This window comes from Nansenia antarctica, assembly GCF_963989245.1.
Source record: "Nansenia antarctica genome assembly, chromosome: 8".
Classification (NCBI taxonomy): domain Eukaryota; kingdom Metazoa; phylum Chordata; class Actinopteri; order Argentiniformes; family Microstomatidae; genus Nansenia; species Nansenia antarctica.
The window spans coordinates 2,159,983-2,178,873 of NC_137678.1; positions in this window are offsets into that span (position 1 = coordinate 2,159,983).

The following is an 18,891-nucleotide window of genomic DNA, read 5'->3' on the forward strand; positions in this document are numbered from 1 at the left end:
CGCCAAACATGTCTTCTGTTACTGTGCCCAAATAATTCAACTTTGGATTCATCTGTCCAAAGCACATTGTTCCAGACGTCCTGGTGTTTGTCTAGGTGTTCTCTGGCAAACTTTAGTCTTGCCCTGATGTTGTTGTTTTTTTCTTCTCACAACAAGGGTTTCCTCTTTGCACACCTCTCATGAAAATCAAACATGTGCAGTCTCTTTCTGATGGTAGATGATGTACTTTGACAGGTAAGAGCTACCTGTAGTTCCTGTGATGACATTTTAGGATTGTTGGAGACTTTGTAAGCATCTGCTCATATTCTCCACTTTTTCTGGACAGTGGAATGGCTTATTTCTAATTGTTTGGAGATCTTTTTAAATCCCTTCTCAGACTCGTACGCACTACTACTATTTACAACCTTCTTTCTGAAGGCCACACAGAGCTATTTTGATGTCGCCATGGTGATACCACTCACTTCAACAATCAAAAGTAAACCAAACTAAATGTCTGAGGTTTAAATAAGACAGACTCGTCCAAAACATACATCTTCTAATACAATGTTGTACCTAATGTGGTGCACTTGATTCAAACTTTGTAATTCTTGCAGGGTCTTAATATTTGTGTTACTCTCGTGGTCTTCGCGGGTCTAGTGGACCCATAACATGATTGGGTTTTTAAATCAATACAGCCGTAACAATGTATGTCAAAATACTTATGGGGGTGGACGGGAGGTCACTGATCACCGTCTCCACGCCACTATCCACGCCACAAACCCCCGAACCCCACATCTCGGCCCCTGAGTGAGATAGAGACACGTGGTCTTCGCCAGAGGGTACAGCGGGGTGGCCCAGAGGTCACTGACCTGCCCCCCGACTGGCTGTGACCCAAGGGGGCGGAGTCTCACCACGGTGCCACTATCAACGCCACAAACCCCACAACTCGGCCCCTGCGTGAGATAGAGACACGTGGTCTTCGCCAGGGGGTGCAGGGGGGTGGCCCAGGGGGTGCAGGGGGGCGGCCCAGAGGTCACTGACCTGCCTCCAACCCACTGTGACCAAAGTTCCAATTTCCACACTCACACTATACCTTCAGGTCCAGACCCGGGGACCCTGTACGTAATGTAACGTATGATATACTGTAGGTATATGTATACGTATGATATATGTATACTACATTACAGTGGATTTCATCTAGGTTTTTAATCTATTGCATGGTTTCCAGATCAGATGACATGATCCTCACATACACAAATACATGCATGGTGCATCAGCATAGAAGCACACAGATGCAGCAACCTACTTGCATGAAACAAATGGTAAGTAGACTCCTTTACTTTTTCTTTCTTTCTCTCTCTCTCTCTCACTGCCTCCCTCATCTCTCACAAACAAACACACACACACACACACACACACACACACACACACACACAGAAAACAAAAGCAAACAATGAGCACGCACCCAAGGAGATACGACCAGTTGAAACAACAAGAGGCATGTGGCTTTGTTTTGCTGGCTTGCCTGGATGACACATACAATCAAAGCCCATCACAAGATGATTGACAGGGGGGAAAGCCCCTCAGAGCCCACCCACCATGATCAGGCAGGTCCATGTTTTCCATATTACGCCTTCCCATATATATAAATATCTATCTATAATATATCTATAATGACACTGACCTGTAATGGTTGATGAGGATGATTCAAATGTTTTTCTTCATTGTTTTCTTATGCTTCTACTTTTTTAGTATCGCTATGAGTTATCAACCCAAACCACGTACAGAAGTGAGCTTGAGATATTCTTGATGAGATTGAGACCACTGTATTTCTAGTGGGTAAACTTATTATGTCATAATATGTCTTGTTATTCTTGTTATGTTTATAGTTCTGCTGCTGCTCCTCTCTTCCTGGCTAACTTCTCCTCCAGTAAAAACAAACCTTAGACTCTGGCCTCTCCAGGATGAAAGGGGGGAGTGCTACTGGCCTAAGAGGATGTTTAAATGCTATTTGAGGGTCACACGAATAACAAAATGATATTAATGACACATTCATAAATGTTTATAACAACTAATGGTGTATTCTTTCTGCTGGGTCTACGGTAGTGCAGTAGTACTGTTCTGTACAATAAAGGTTAGCCTAAATCAAACAGGACCAACCCAGCTGTGTGTGTGTGTGTGTGTGTGTGTGTGTGTGTGTGTGTGCGCGCACATGGCCACTCAACGGCACAGCTGAGAAATAAAAGTGATTAAAATGATTTGGCATAAGACAATAAAAGTCATCTATATCCAGACACCAGCGTATCCACAGCCAGCGTTTAAAAAATGTCACGTCACTTTGACAATTTACAACATCTATAGACGTTGCCATTTTTTTTTGGTCCTCTCTCTTTTTTCCCTGTGAAACTAAGGCTTTGAAGTAAGAAGGCAATGTTTTGGGACATCTACAGTTCAATCAGAGTGAAATACCACTAGAAATATTCAATCAGAATTGCGAGGGTCACATGACGCTTTCTGATCCGTTACAACTTGCCAAGTGAACTGTAAACAGACTGCACTTATATAGCGCCTTATTCCAAAGCGCTTTACAACGGCCTCTCATTCACCCATTCACACACACATTCACACACCAATGGCAGCAAGCTACCATGCAAGGCGCCGGCCCGCTCATTGGGAGCAATTTCGGGGTTAAGAGTCTTGCCCAAGGACACTTCGACATGTGGCCAGGGCTTGAACCGGCGATCTGCCAACCTTGCGATCATAAGACCCCGGCTCTACCTCTACCGCCCATTCCCGTTACAACTTGCCAAGTGAACTGTGTGAAAGAAATATATGAAAATGCCTTACATCTGGTTGGAAATGGCCTAAGCAAATTTGGAATTTGTTATGTCTTTGACTGTGAAAGTTAATTAACTTTGTTGCTATTTGCAGTACTACTGTACAACAATAATTCATGACTCATCACCTGAAGAATCATTGTTTTGGAACCTACCTACCTCCCCTGTCTGACTGCCCTACTGGCAGAATGTATTAGAAATGTGAAAAGAAAGCCACTAGCGCAAGCTGCCCACCGGGGACTGGGATCGAATCCCGGTCTCGCCAGACCCGGATATGGCCAGGGCACACAGGGAGCGGCATATTGAGCGGCCGCTCCCGAGGGCGGTATAGGACTATTTCCGGACAAGGATCCGTCGCGCAACACCGCCCCCTGGGTGCCGGAATAACGGTGTCGGGCTCGAGGAGCCAGTCAGCTAGTCTGCCTGGCGATCTCCTCTGGGGCTGCCGGCTACGGGGTCGGGCGGCGGATCCTACGCAATAGGCAGGGGATAATTGGATGCTAGGTTGGGTTCAATTGGCTACCAAATTGGGTGAAAAAGGGATAAAATCTGGAAAAAAAAAAGTGAAAAGAAATTGCAAATATTGAAGCTACTCTCTCGCATGTCCTGCCTAGACTCTGAGTGAAACATACAGTACATCACTGGCCTGGGGCAGGGCCACCCCATCCACATGTACAGAGCAGCCTTGGACACAGAGAGCTAGGCGATGTTGGCTGGGGTCCAGGCACCTTGAGCAGGCTAATAATTCACACCGTGCTCTGAACCAAGATTGTTAAAACAAATAGAGAACTCAATGGTGCAAGTCTAGACAAAGGCCCTGAAATGAAACTCAAACTACACACAAGGACTAGTGCATGTCAGACGACACCCTGCATCCAACATCCAAATAGTTAACAAACACATAGGTGTAATAGTAACTCAACATCCCACTGTCAAAAGTGTTTAACACTATCCTGAAGCACTAGTACCTGGTAAAGTTAAAAGGTTCTCTGATCCCCCTCTAGACAAATGCATGCTCCCCGCCAAGCTACTGCGGGCAACCCTGCGCCCCGCCTAAAACAGATTCTTGGGGAAACACTCCTATGTTTATGTGCAGGTCCTTTCAGTGTTTTGGCTCTGTAGCAATACAACTGTTGATTAGAATAGAACATTTACATTTTGTTGATGGTGGTAATGCAACCCCCACCCCCTGCACACACACATTTGCACAATTTTCTTGATTATTGGTAGCCTATATGTATTTTGAATTTACCTTTTTTTTTTCCTTTTGCTTATCGTCCTTTTTGTTTGCAGTTGTTGTTTGCTCGGATCTCTGTTCTCATGACACAGGTGCAGTTTTATGGAACCATCACCAGTAGCCGTTAAAAACATGGACCAAATAAAATAATGTATTTTTTCTCTTGTTTATCTTGATTTTTCACAATTTTGTTCTTTAGCATAATGCCATTGCCAGCATCTCCCTCCCAGCTTCAGAGGAGGTGCAGTTCTAAGGTTCCCAAATCTGTAGACACAACGTGATCATATTAACCCAAATTGGACAAACGCAGAAGGTCGCTGGTTCGATCTCCGCCTCAGAAGGGAGCCAGATGTGAGCTATTGACTGGAGAGGTTGCTGGCATCATATCTGAGGTGCCTACCACTGCCGGTGTGCCCTTGAGCAAGGCACCTAAAGCCTAACTGCTCCAGGGGCGCTGACAATGGCTGACCTCTGTGCCTAGAGCAAAAAAATCATTTTGTTGTACTCTGTGCAATGACAAAAAGGTCTAATCTAACCTAATCAAAAACATAAAATAAACGCACACACCTCTCCGAACAGCTGCGGACAACCGGCGCCCGTCCATAACATATCACATATACGCTCAGTATAATCAGACAGAGGCCTCCTGAGACATCTACTACCCCCCCAGCACTGCGTCTCCTGAGGACACCCACTTTTCCCCTTTACTGTGTCCCCTAAAACTTCTATTGCCCCCCTTGTACTGTTTCTCTGTTTCTCCAGTGTCTATATAAACACAACAACCTAGGTTTAGAAGAAGGTGATAGAAGAAGGTTTTTCCTTCTATCAACGGCCCCGGGCCTGAGCTGGATTACTCTTCCTGCTACGACTGGTGGATTGATGATTCACTTGCTTAGTCAAATGTATTGATTGTAAGTCGCTTTGGAATAAGGCGTCTGCTAAATGCCAAAAATGTAAATGTAAATGTAAATGCATTCATCTCACACAGTCATTTTATGATAAAAAAAAAGGATATACTCTGAACACAAGCAACATTCAACATCAATTGTTATATTTATATCCAATTACTTCCAACTTTAGCAACATGCTTGAGGTTGACCGCGTAATAGGGTTTTATAATAGCCGAAATAAAATGATCGCAATTATTGAACACAGAAGTAGTGTACAATTCCCTTCAAATGAGAACCTGCTTTCATGTGGATTGGGATCCAGAGCAAAAGCAACTGGATCACTCGTGTCCAGAAGGACGGAACAATCTGGAACAATCTGGCACTAGGAGCGAAGCCTCAATGGCACAGCCTCCGCGCCTCAGGCTGCATCTCTGCGCAGGGACAGACTTTGGGATGGGATTCCAGCTCTCTGGGAGCCTCCGAGCTTGCAGGCAGCCATGGGATCTGGCTTGCTGCTTCTAGAAGCATCTGCCCCAATTAGCCCAAATCCGCTTGGCAGGCGAAATCTTAAGGCAGACAGACACGCAGTGATGATTTCAGGGTTTCTCTTGGCCTCTCGGGTTTATCCATTCCAATCTGCTACAAGTGAGAACCGGACAAGCGTGGATCCGGCTATGGTCTGGGGCCAGGTGATGTCTGAGAGAGCAAGGAGAGCAGCGAAGATAATGTTGTTATGGGTTAGCGATACCATCATCGATCAACTGACTTTGTGGTTGTGTGACAGTTGCAGATGACTGGACAGTTATGGGTTGTCAGGAAAAAATGTTAGTGCTGCCTGTTTTGTTGCACCACGGTTCGAATTTGTTGTCCGTGATGTTATTCTGCCCTTTGAGGGCTGTGCTCACTTCTACTGCAACTCAATTTTGCCTGCGAATTTGCTTCTAGGTATAATAGGATTGTCTAATAATAATAATAATAATAATAATAATACATTAGACTTATATAGCGCTTTTCTAGACACTCGAAGACGCTTTACAAACTGAAAAGATTGAGTAGTAATAATAAAAAGACACAAACATAAATAAAAATAAATAAAAGAAAGTATAGGGGCCTAATTGAGGTAGTGCTGGGGACACATGGGAAGGGGAGGGGGAGAGGGTTAACTGCTGAAGGCGAGCTTGAAGAGGTGGGTTTTGAGGGCCTGTTTAGGGTAACAAATCCCCTCTCAAGTTTGGAAAAAATGCAGAAGAAATCATTTTGAAGAATAACACTAAACGCCCGCTTAATCGCATCTTTCAGTTGTGGTGTGCGCTTGCCATGAATTGTTGTTAAGCAGGGCCTGCTTGCTGTGCTGTGGCTTTAAATGATGCTTGTGTACCACCCAGAAGCTGTAATGAGTCGATCACAGCCTGTACCACCGCAGTGAGAGCGCAAGGGCACTTAGGCTACTTGAACATAATGGTGGTATTTGACCATTGACCGCCTCTTCAATTCTCAGTCTTGTTCAGTCATGCAAACGGAGAACTAGACAACAGTTTGGTCTGACCTCTCACACAGCCGCTACTTGAGAGCCCATCTTGGTCCATCTTGGCCCATTAGTGGCGTTTTAACATGTTCAGTTTGAGTTCCAGGCTCTAATCACAATTAGCCATTGGGGCACGCAGGAATTTGCAGTCAGTTTTCATTGGATAGATCATTGGGAGAATAATTTCAAGGCTGTTCATTGTGTGCTTCTCCAGGTGCATGTGTGTCTCTTCACTGTAATCGGTAACAGTCGCAAAAATGACACCATAAGTTGCTGCTGCTTCAACAAACGACCTTCTGTTACAGTCATTTAAAAGAAATCTCCTAGGGAAAAAAGAAGAAAAGATCTTCAAAAATGGTAAAAGAAAGACAGATCTTTTGAAGCAGCATTGCATCCTGCAGCGATGTGGTCCAACAGTTCCGTACACAAAGCATCAAACAGTCGTCACTGTGTTCTGTCATGTCAACAGCCAACCATCACACCCCGACACAGCCTGACGCAGTGGGAGACGTCCTCTCCTCTGTCTCTGACCACACTTCATGTTATGGAATGTGTTATAGAGCTATCCATATGGACAACATACTGTGTGTGTGTGTGTGTGTGTGTGTGTGTGTGTGTGTGTGTGTGTGTGTGTGTGTGTCGGTGTCGGTGTCGGTGTGAGTGTATGTGAGTGTATGTGAGTGTATGTGAGTGTATGTGAGTGTGTGTGTGTGTGTGTGTGTGTGTGAGTGAGTGTGCGTGCGTGTGTGTGAGTGTTTATGAGTGTGTGTGCGTGCGTGTGTGTGTGAGTGCATGTTTGTGTGTGTGTGTGTGTGTGTGTGTGTGTGTGTGTGCCTGGATGTGTGTGTGTGTGTGCCTGGATGGCTGCTGTGCCGTGTAAGGACCAGATGGACAGGTCAGCAACAGAGAGCCACATGTCATTAGATGGAAACAGGAGGTTATGGCAACGCTGGACAGTTTCTGCACCTCGACACCACACAGGGAGACTGAAGACCCATCTCTTCAGGTTACACCTTGACTGTTCCTCCTGAAGACACCCGCTTTTCCCCTCTACTGTGTGCCCTAAAAACTTCTATTGCCCCCCTTGTACTGTTTCTCTGTTTCTCCAGTGTCTATATTTAAAAAAAAAAAACAAGGTTTAGAAGAAGGTGATAGAAGAAGGTTTTTCCTTCTTTTAATGGCCCCGGGCCTGAGCTGGATTACTCTTCCTGCTACGACTGGTGGATTGATGATTCACTTGCTTAGTCAAATGTATTGAGTGTAAGTGGCTTTGGAATAAGGCGTCTGCTGAATGCCAAAAATGTAAAATCTAGGGGGCACAGCCCTATCCCAGACTTGTCCCATCACACCAAGTGCCCCTGAGGACTCTAGAAGACTAGAAGATTAGAATGGAGAGTTTGACTATCTTCCGTCAAAGTGTCCTTCAAATATGAGATTTGAACAAAAGGCAAAGACCTAATTCTTTCTCTTTTAGTGAGTTAGGACAAAATAAGAAGAACTTCATTTTCAACATGAATGTAGATTACATGGAGGGTGTTTGTTTCGTCATGAACGTGTTCGGTAGCGGTCGTCTGGTCGATAGTCACAGATAATTCATCCAAACAAAAGGACTAAGATGTAAAACAGGCAAAACATGTTTTTTGAATGAATGTCCATCACCGTCAGGTAAAGATGAATGAATGTCCATCACCGTCAGGTAAAGATGAATGAATGTCCATCACTGTCAGGTAAAGATGAATGAATGTCCATCACCGTCAGGTAAAGATGAATGAATGTCCATCACCGTCAGGTAAAGATGAATGAATGTCCATCACCGTCAGGTAAAGATGAATGAATGTCCATCACCGTCAGGTAAAGATGAATGAATGTCCATCACTGTCAGGTAAAGATGAATGAATGTCCATCACCGTCAGGTAAAGATGAATGAATGTCCATCACTGTCAGGTAAAGATGAATGAATGTCCATCACCGTCAGGTAAAGATGAATGAATGTCCATCACTGTCAGGTAAAGATGAATGAATGTCCATCACAGTCAGGTAAAGATGAATGAATGTCCATCACCGTCAGGTAAAGATGAATGAATGTCCATCACAGTCAGGTAAAGATGAATGAATGTCCATCACAGTCAGGTAAAGATGAATGAATGTCCATCACAGTCAGGTAAAGATGAATGAATGTCCATCACCGTCAGGTAAAGATGAATGAATGTCCATCACCGTCAGGTAAAGATGAATGAATGTCCATCACCGTCAGGTAAAGATGAATGAATGTCCATCACCGTCAGGTAAAGATGAATGAATGTCCATCACCGTCAGGTAAAGATGAATGAATGTCCATCACCGTCAGGTAAAGATGAATGAATGTCCATCACCGTCAGGTAACGATGAATGAATGTCCATCACCGTCAGGTAAAGATGAATGAATGTCCATCACCGTCAGGTAAAGATGAATGAATGTCCATCACCGTCAGGTAAAGATTAATGAATGTCCATCACCGTCAGGTAAAGATGAATGAATGTCCATCACCGTCAGGTAAAGATGAATGAATGTCCATCACCGTCAGGTAAAGATGAATGAATGTCCATCACCGTCAGGTAAAGATGAATGAATGTCCATCACCGTCAGGTAAAGATGAATGAGTTGATTATATAACCAGTAGAAATCCTTGAGCGCCGGCAGTACTGGGATCCTTTGGTCAGCTGTTTGCTATTAAAACCCTAACCCCATGTCCTCAGGCTGTAGGTCTACACTGTATTTATCTTCGTGATGACTATCCTTGGCACTGGCAGGGTTAAGTTACAACAACAACAACAACAACAACAACCATACACTCTACATAGGTTATTTAGGGTGTTTTAGAGTGCTTTACCCTTTTAGTCTTCATGCTTAGTTTAGTTTAGAATGCTTAGTTTAGTATAGAATGCTTAGTTTAGTTTAGAATACTTAGTTTAGTTTAGAATACTTAGTTTAGTTTAGAATGCTTAGTTTAGTTTAGAATGCTTAGTTTAGTATAGAATGCTTAGTTTAGTATAGAATGCTTAGTTTAGTTTAGAATACTTAGTTTAGTTTAGAATGCTTAGTTTAGTTTAGAATGCTTAGTTTAGTATAGAATGCTTAGTTTAGTTTAGAATGCTTAGTTTAGTTTAGAATACTTAGTTTAGTTTAGAATGCTTAGTTTAGTATAGAATACTTAGTTTAGTTTAGAATGCTTAGTTTAGTTTAGAATGCTTAGTTTAGTATAGAATGCTTAGTTTAGTTTAGAATGCGTAGTTTAGTATAGAATACTTAGTTTAGTATAGAATACTTAGTTTAGTTTAGAATGCTTAGTTTAGTTTAGAATGCTTAGTTTAGTATAGAATGCTTAGTTTAGTTTAGAATGCTTAGTTTAGTTTAGAATGCTTAGTTTAGTATAGAATGCTTGGTTTAGTTTAGAATGCTTAGTTTAGTTTAGGATGCTTAGTTTAGTATAGAATGCTTAGTTTAGTTTAGAATGCTTAGTTTAGTTTAGAATGCTTAGTTTAGTATAGAATACTTAGTTTAGTATAGAATACTTAGTTTAGTTTAGAATGCTTAGTTTAGTTTAGAATGCTTAGTTTAGTATAGAATGCTTAGTTTAGTTTGAAAGGCTTAGTTTAGTTTAGAATGCTTAGTTTAGTTTAGAATGCTTAGTTTAGTATAGAATACTTAGTTTAGTATAGAATGCTTAGTTTAGTATAGAATACTTAGTTTAGTATAGAATACTTAGTTTAGTTTAGAAGGCTAAGTTTAGTTTAGAATGCTTAGTTTAGTATAGAATACTTAGTTTAGTATAGAATACTTAGTTTAGTTTAGAATGCTTAGTTTAGTTTAGAATGCTTAGTTTAGTATAGAATGCTTAGTTTAGTTTGAAAGGCTTAGTTTAGTTTAGAATGCTTAGTTTAGTTTAGAATGCTTAGTTTAGTATATAATACTTAGTTTAGTATAGAATGCTTAGTTTAGTATAGAATACTTAGTTTAGTATAGAATACTTAGTTTAGTTTAGAAGGCTACGTTTAGTTTAGAATGCTTAGTTTAGTTTAGAATGCTTAGTTTAGTTTAGAACGCTTAACCCCAGCTCTTTTTCCCTTCTTGTTTTTAGTAAAAAAATAAATCCTAGCACCAGGGGAGCCCCCCCTCCCAAATGTCGTTGTATGGTACCTGTACTATATTAATGACAATAAAGACCATTCATTCATTCATTCATTCATTCATTAGTTTAGTTTTGAATGCTTCTTATTTTTTTTCACTAGATTAGTGAATCTAATCTAATATATAATATACTGTATGCCATTTAGCTGACGGTTTTATTCAAAGACTCTCATTGCAGTGAGTCATGTAGTTTTCAGTATATATGGTCCCAGCAGGAATCCAGCCTATTTTTTATAATACAAAATTAATCATTTACATCATTTACATCATTTACATAATTGACAGTGCCTTATTTACACAAGGCACCAACTGAACCACAGAGAACCACATGCATTAGTCTCTACAGTCCTGACATGCTTTTACTCTTTCAACCTGCATGGCTGTTATACTTTTATCCTCTAATCTTTTGTGTATTTTGTCTTTTTAACTGTCTGCCTGTATTTTTTTTAAAGGGAAAAAAAGGATATATATATATATACTTTTCTGTGAAATGTGCTAAATAAACAATAAACAACTTCATTGTTGTCGTTTTTACACTTTTTCCAGAAGGGTCTTGGCACTGGCCTGCATCAATTACATGTCATTAACTTTATTGAAATGATCTCAGCGTTTGAAATCCAGTAAAATTAACACCTCAGGTTTTAACTCCGTCATCCCAACATGTTGTATTTACTATTTACCTCATTTGAAGGGTATTTACCTCATCTGAAGGGTATTTACCTCATTTGAAGGGTATTTAATTACATTTCATTGTAATTTTTATGAGGGAGATATTCCAACTTTAAAGTCTTTGGGCATCAGTGCACAGCAGGAGGGTGAGAGACGGTATGACATGGCTGCCACAGGGTGCTGACTGGCTTAAAACCAGAGTGAGTAGATCAATCCATCTACACCTACTGTTTTATACTAGTAGCATGTATTGCTTTTTGATTTATTGCTTTATGAACAACATAAAGCAGCTAGAGCTAAATCATGATATCATTCATTATACAACAGTTAGTTCCAACCAAGTAATTTGATTGGACAAGAGGCATTCCATGAGTGCTGATATACAGTATAACAGCACTGGGACTTTTAACTATAGGTATCACTCCGAAATGACCGTTAATACAAAGTGGCTAGCCTGCAGATGTTTGTGTTCAGGTTACTAGGCAACAGTTCAGTTGCGGAACAATTTTTTGTTGACAGAGCCAAAATAAATGATTAAATAAACAAACAAATCATAATCTGTTGTCACTTATTACTGTTAACTAATAAATTGCGCTGTAGAACTGTTCTAGACATTCTGTGATTGTCTTCATACTCGGCCTGCGGCCTCGTACCGACGACCCAATCACAGCCGTGCTGATATTCAGTATAACAGCACTCCCTCTCGTGTGATATTGCTTAATTGTCTTCTTTTTGTTATTTCTGGGAAACAATTGGAATGTCTAAAATGCTCAGGATAGGGTTAGGGTTAGGGTAGGAGGGTGGACATGTTGTATTTACTGATAATAAGCTTATAGATGTTAAAAAGGCAATACTCAATACAAAACGTAGTTGCAGTTTAGAAGTGAAATGCATGACGAAAATGTGTTTGTCTGGAAAATAAGTTACCACAGGCACGTGCATCCAGAATACAGATATGTCTGAACCTGGGGGAGGGGGATATCAGAGAATGGGTAATTGCTTTCACATGTTTGAAAATACGACAGGACTTGCCAGCGTGGATGTGGAGTCGAACACTCAGCCAAATCACTTCATTATTGATAGAAATGCAAAAATGCAAAAATAAATAGTAGACATTTGGAACAATGCAGGTTTCTTTTGAGAGTATAGGATGACTTCAGTATATGGCATTGAGGGCATTATAATCCCACCATCATCTTGTTGTGAGTCATAGGCAAGCATAGAACCTGATCCCAGATGGTACTGACTTTTACCAACCTTTCTGTCCATCATTGACATGCCTTACATGTGTTGACAAGATTTGATTATATTCCATCTTTATTTATCCAGGTTAGTGTCATTGAGATTAAATGTAAAAACTAAAAAGATGTTGAGAGACCTGGTCCAAGACAGCAGCAGGGTAGATATGGTAGGTATGGTAGGTATGGTAGGTATGGTAAATATGGTAGAAATGGTAGATAGGGTAGATATGGTAGATATGGTAGATATGGTAGATATGGTAGGTATGGTAGATATGGTAGATATGGTAGGTATGGTAGATATGAAGATATGGTAGGTATGGTAGATATGGTAGATATGGTAGGGGTATGGTAAATATGGTAGGTATGATAGATATGGTAGATATGGTAGATATGGTAGATATGGTAGGTATGGTAGGGGTATGGTAGATATGGTAGATATGGTAGATATGGTAGATATGGTAGATATGGTAGGTATGGTAGATATGGTAGATATGGTAGGTATGGTAGATATGAAGATATGGTAGGTATGGTAGATATGGTAGATATGGTAGGGGTATGGTAAATATGGTAGGTATGATAGATATGGTAGATATGGTAGATATGGTAGATATGGTAGATATGGTAGGTATGGTAGATATGGTAGGTATGGTAGGGGTATGGTAGATATGGTAGATATGGTAGATATGGTAGATATGGTAGATATGGTAGGTATGGTAGATATGGTAGATATGGTAGATATGGTAGATATGGTAGATATGGTAGGTATGGTAGATATGGTAGATATGGTAGATATGGTAGATATGGTAGATATGGTAGATATGGTAGATATGGCTTTGAAAGACAGTGGACACTGACCAGTACCGTTCAAACAGTTAGTAACTGACCAGTACCGTTCAAACAGTTAGTAACTGACCAGTACCGTTCAAACAGTTAGTAACTGACCAGTACCGTTCAAACAGTTAGTAACTGACCAGTACCGTTCAAACAGTTAGTAACTGACCAGACCAGTACCGTTCAAACAGTTAGTAACTGACCAGTACCGTTCAAACATTTAGTAACTGACCAGACCAGTACCGTTCAAACAGTTAGTAACTGACCAGTACCGTTCAAACAGTTAGTAACTGACCAGTACCGTTCAGACAGTTAGTAACTGACCAGTACCGTTCAAACAGTTAGTAACTGACCAGACCAGTACCGTTCAAACAGTTAGTAACTGACCAGTACCGTTCAAACAGTTAGTAACTGACCAGTACCGTTCAAACAGTTAGTAACTGACCAGTACCGTTCAAACAGTTAGTAACTGACCAGTACCGTTCAAACAGTTAGTAACTGACCAGTACCGTTCAAACAGTTAGTAACTGACCAGTACCGTTCAAACTGTTAGTAACTGACCAGTACCGTTCAAACAGTTAGTAACTGACCAGACCAGTACCGTTCAAACAGTTAGTGACTGACCAGACCAGTACCGTTCAAACAGTTAGTAACTGACCAGTACCGTTCAAACAGTTAGTTACTGACCAGACCAGTACCGTTCAAACAGTTAGTAACTGACCAGTACCGTTCAAACAGTTAGTAACTGACCAGTACCGTTCAAACAGTTAGTAACTGACCAGTACCGTTCAAACAGTTAGTAACTGACCAGTACCGTTCAAACAGTTAGTAACTGACCAGTACCGTTCAAACAGTTAGTAACTGACCAGACCAGTACCGTTCAAACAGTGAGTAACTGACCAGACCAGTACCGTTCAAACAGTTAGTAACTGACCAGTACCGTTCAAACAGTTAGTAACTGACCAGTACCGTTCAAACAGTTAGTAACTGACCAGTACCGTTCAAACAGTTAGTAACTGACCAGTACCGTTCAAACAGTTAGTGACTGACCAGACCAGTACCGTTCAAACAGTTAGTAACTGACCAGTACCGTTCAAACAGTTAGTAACTGACCAGTACCGTTCAAACAGTTAGTAACTGACCAGTACCGTTCAAACAGTTAGTAACTGACCAGACCAGTACCGTTCAAACAGTTAGTAACTGACCAGTACCGTTCAAACAGTTAGTAACTGACCAGTACCGTTCAAACAGTTAGTAACTGACCAGACCAGTACCGTTCAAACAGTTAGTAACTGACCAGTACCGTTCAAACAGTTAGTAACTGACCAGTACCGTTCAAACAGTTAGTAACTGACCAGTACCGTTCAAACAGTTAGTAACTGACCAGTACCGTTCAAACAGTTAGTAACTGACCAGTACCGTTCAAACAGTTAGTAACTGACCAGACCAGTACCGTTCAAACAGTTAGTAACTGACCAGACCAGTACCGTTCAAACAGTTAGTAACTGACCAGTACCGTTCAAACAGTTAGTAACTGACCAGTACCGTTCAAACAGTTAGTAACTGACCAGTACTGTTCAAACAGTTAGTAACTGACCAGTACCGTTCAAACAGTTAGTAACTGACCAGTACCGTTCAAACAGTTAGTAACTGACCAGTACCGTTCAAACAGTCAGTAACTGACCAGTACCGTTCAAACTGTTAGTAACTGACCAGTACCGTTCAAACAGTTAGTAACTGACCAGTACCGTTCAAACAGTTAGTAACTGACCAGTACCGTTCAAACAGTTAGTAACTGACCAGACCAGTACCGTTCAAACAGTTAGTAACTGACCAGTACCGTTCAAACAGTTAGTAACTGACCAGTACCGTTCAAACAGTTAGTAACTGACCAGACCAGTACCGTTCAAACAGTTAGTAACTGACCAGTACCGTTCAAACAGTTAGTAACTGACCAGTACCGTTCAAACAGTTAGTAACTGACCAGACCAGTACCGTTCAAACAGTTAGTAACTGACCAGTACCGTTCAAACAGTTAGTAACTGACCAGTACCGTTCAAACAGTTAGTAACTGACCAGTACCGTTCAAACAGTTAGTAACTGACCAGTACCGTTCAAACAGTTAGTAACTGACCAGACCAGTACCGTTCAAACAGTTAGTATGGTAGATATGGTAGATATGGTAGATATGGTAGGTATGGTAGATATGGTAGATATGGTAGATATGGTAGATATGGTAGGTATGGTAGATATGGTAGATATGGTAGGTATGGTAGATATGGTAGATATGGTAGATATGGTAGATATGGTAGGGGTATGGTAGATATGGAGGTAGATATGGTAGGTATGGTAGATATGGTAGATATGGTAGATATGGTAGATATGGTAGGGGTATGGTAGATATGGAGGTAGATATGGTAGGTATGGTAGATATGGTAGGTATGGTAGGGGTATGGTAGATATGGTAGGTATGGTAGGTATGGTAGATGTGGTAGATATGATAGATATGGTAGATATGGTAGGTATGGTAGGTATGGTAGATATGGAGGTAGATATGGTAGGTATGGTAGGTATGGTAGATGTGGTAGATATGGTAGATATGGTAGATATGGTAGGTATGGTAGGTATGGTAGATATGGAGGTAGATATGGTAGGTATGGTAGATATGGTAGGGGTATGGTAGATATGGTAGGTATGGTAGATGTGGTAGATATGATAGATATGGTAGGTATGGTAGATATGGTAGATATGGTACATAGATATGGCATCATTACTAGCATCATTGTCCACCCTGCTTCCACACACCAGTATATATCCCACCAAGAAAACCCTTAAAGGTGCACTATGGTCATTTGATAGTCTGTCCAAACTAGATCCAATTTGTTTGACATCATCTCTGGCTATTTATAGGCCCCTTTTGGCTCAAAGTGCTAAAACCATCCATGATGTCACTTTTAAGTAGGGGACAACGAACCTCCCTCCTTCTGTTCAGGTCCTGGTCGGGACCAGAGTACCTCAGGATGTCTCTGGGTCTTCACCACGGGGGTTATCACAAGGTGAAGTGGTGTGGTAGTGGAAACACAGCATCCTCTCTCTCTGGCGCTGGCCCGTGGAATGTTTCACAGAACCGGCTTCTCTGCAGACAGGGGGTCTGGTCTCCGGGAAGTGGTGGCACGAGGGAGAAGTCTTGAAATGACATCAGCGGGAGGGGGAGGGGGGGTGATGATATTGTGTTAAAGCTGCACTTAGCATCCCTGTCTGTCTCTCACTCTGAGGGTAGCGGTGTGCAGATGAACAGTGACACCTAGTGGCCAGGCAGAGTGGCTCCTCTCTCAGGAGCAGTTCTTCAACATGTCCAGGACCCCCAGTAACTCTAACGTTTATGTTACAACTCATACTGTATAAGACGCTCCTGCCAAGTGAAAGCATAGCTGCACTTTTTAAGACCCATGTTTTATAGTGGTGCTTGTGTTCAGCGGGGATCTCTCTCTCTCTGTCTGTCTGTGATGTTTTGGGGGTGCATTCTTTCCTACTGTTATTTTTAGTTACAGTACATGATGAAGAGCGTCTGTCTGCCTGCCTGCCTGTACGCCTGCTTGTCTGTCTGTCTGTCTGTCTGCCTGTATGTTTGAATGTCTGCCTGTCCGTCTGTCTGTCTACCTGTATGTCTGTCTGTCTGTCTGCCTGTATGTTTGAATGTCTGCCTGTCTGTCTGCCTGTATGTCTGCCTGCCTGTATGTTTGAATGTCTAACTGTCTGTCTACCTGTATGTCTGTCTGCCTGTCTGTCTGTCTGTATGTCTGCCTGTATGTCTGCCTGTATGTCTGCCTGTTGCCTTGACTGTAGCCTGACCCAGTCGCCTGCCTGTTGTATCTGTGTGTACTCAGCTGATATTGCTACTGCTAGTGTTCCTATGTTGTCTTTAGTGATTGGGCAATTCTCACCCCAAGTATTCTTTTTGATCTGAGTAAAAAATAACAAATAAAAAGCTCAGTATAGTAGCAGGCCTACATACGTCACTGTCAGGTCTCCTCTCACCTCTTGTTATTGGTTTGTGTAGGGGGTTCAGCCAGAGGTAAGGCTGTCCAGCTGAGTGTCCACTCCACAGAGTGGAGACTGAGAGACTCTACAACATAGCTTTCCGATAGCATCATTTATGGATTCTGAGTGTGGTTTAATAACACAAATGCATGTTTGACAGAAAGTCTAACAATTACAGACACTAGGGCCGGTTGCTCAGACAGGGCTTAAATAAAGACAGGGCTAGGCCTAATCTTGACTAGTTAAACTAGGTCATTTAAGCCGCTTGCATGAAAGTATCTCAACTGTGGCTTAGTAAGTCGGAGACTATGGAGTCCTGGAGTAAGCTAAGTAAGCCTTATTGCAAACACCTGGATTAAGCCTCATTTGAGGGAGGCGGAGCCAGGCTAGTTCATACAATGGTCCCCATGAAAACCCGGAATGGAACAGAAAACACAATTTTTAGTGAGAACATTGATAGAAAACAATACCAGGAGCTTTTATTTTGAAAGCAAATGGTTTTGTCAGAAAAATATGTAAGAAACTGATGTGACTGATGTGGATCTTGAGATGGAACAATGGCAGTGGCAACCAGAATTCGTTCAAAGAACTACACTGAGTTGGAAAAGACGCTACTAAAACAAATTGCATCAAACCATCCAATCATTGAAAGTAAAAACCATACTGCTGCTACCGAGCAAAAGAAGAAGAGTAGTTGGATTGCAATTAGCAGTGAATTTAATGCAAATGAACAAGTAACAAAACGAACAGTACAGCAACTTCAGGTGAGATCTTCATTCATCTCTTCATGAGATTATCAGCATTTCACTTCTTATTTGCTGCTTTTTTTGGCCTCGGCTCACCTGTAAAAGAGATGCAAATCTCAGTGTGACTTCCCTGGATAAATAAAGGTTAAATAAAATAAATAAAAATATGTGTGTAAGATAATTCATATTGAATGACATCTGCTTTTATAGACTCTCTGGAAGAACATCAAACTGACTTTAAAAAAACAGAGTGCAGAAGCCAGAAGAGAGCGATTCACTACTGGTGACGGACCACCAAAAGATCACCAAACTGATGAATTCAGTGATGTGCTTTCTGGAATGATAGAGCACCAGCAACCCCTGGATGGTATTCCAGATGATGACCATTTGGACAGTGCAAATTAAGAACTGAGCCTGAGCCCAAATGGTAACCTCCATATTCAACTGTCAATCTTCATTCTAAGGTTCATATAAGTAAATGTGTGCTTCTAACACTGTTCATTTTCCCAGAGGAAACAATTGTGACCCAAGTGACAGAGCCAGTGCACAATGAGTGTTTACCGTCCACATCTGCTGCCGCCATAACTGAAGTTGTCAGCACCTGTCAGCGAAGAAGAATAAAGATGACAATGCATGAAAAGTTAGCCAGAGAATTTCATGAAGAGAAAATGAAATATCTAAAGGAAGAACATGAATTTAAAATGAGTATACTCCAGGTTGAATTGGA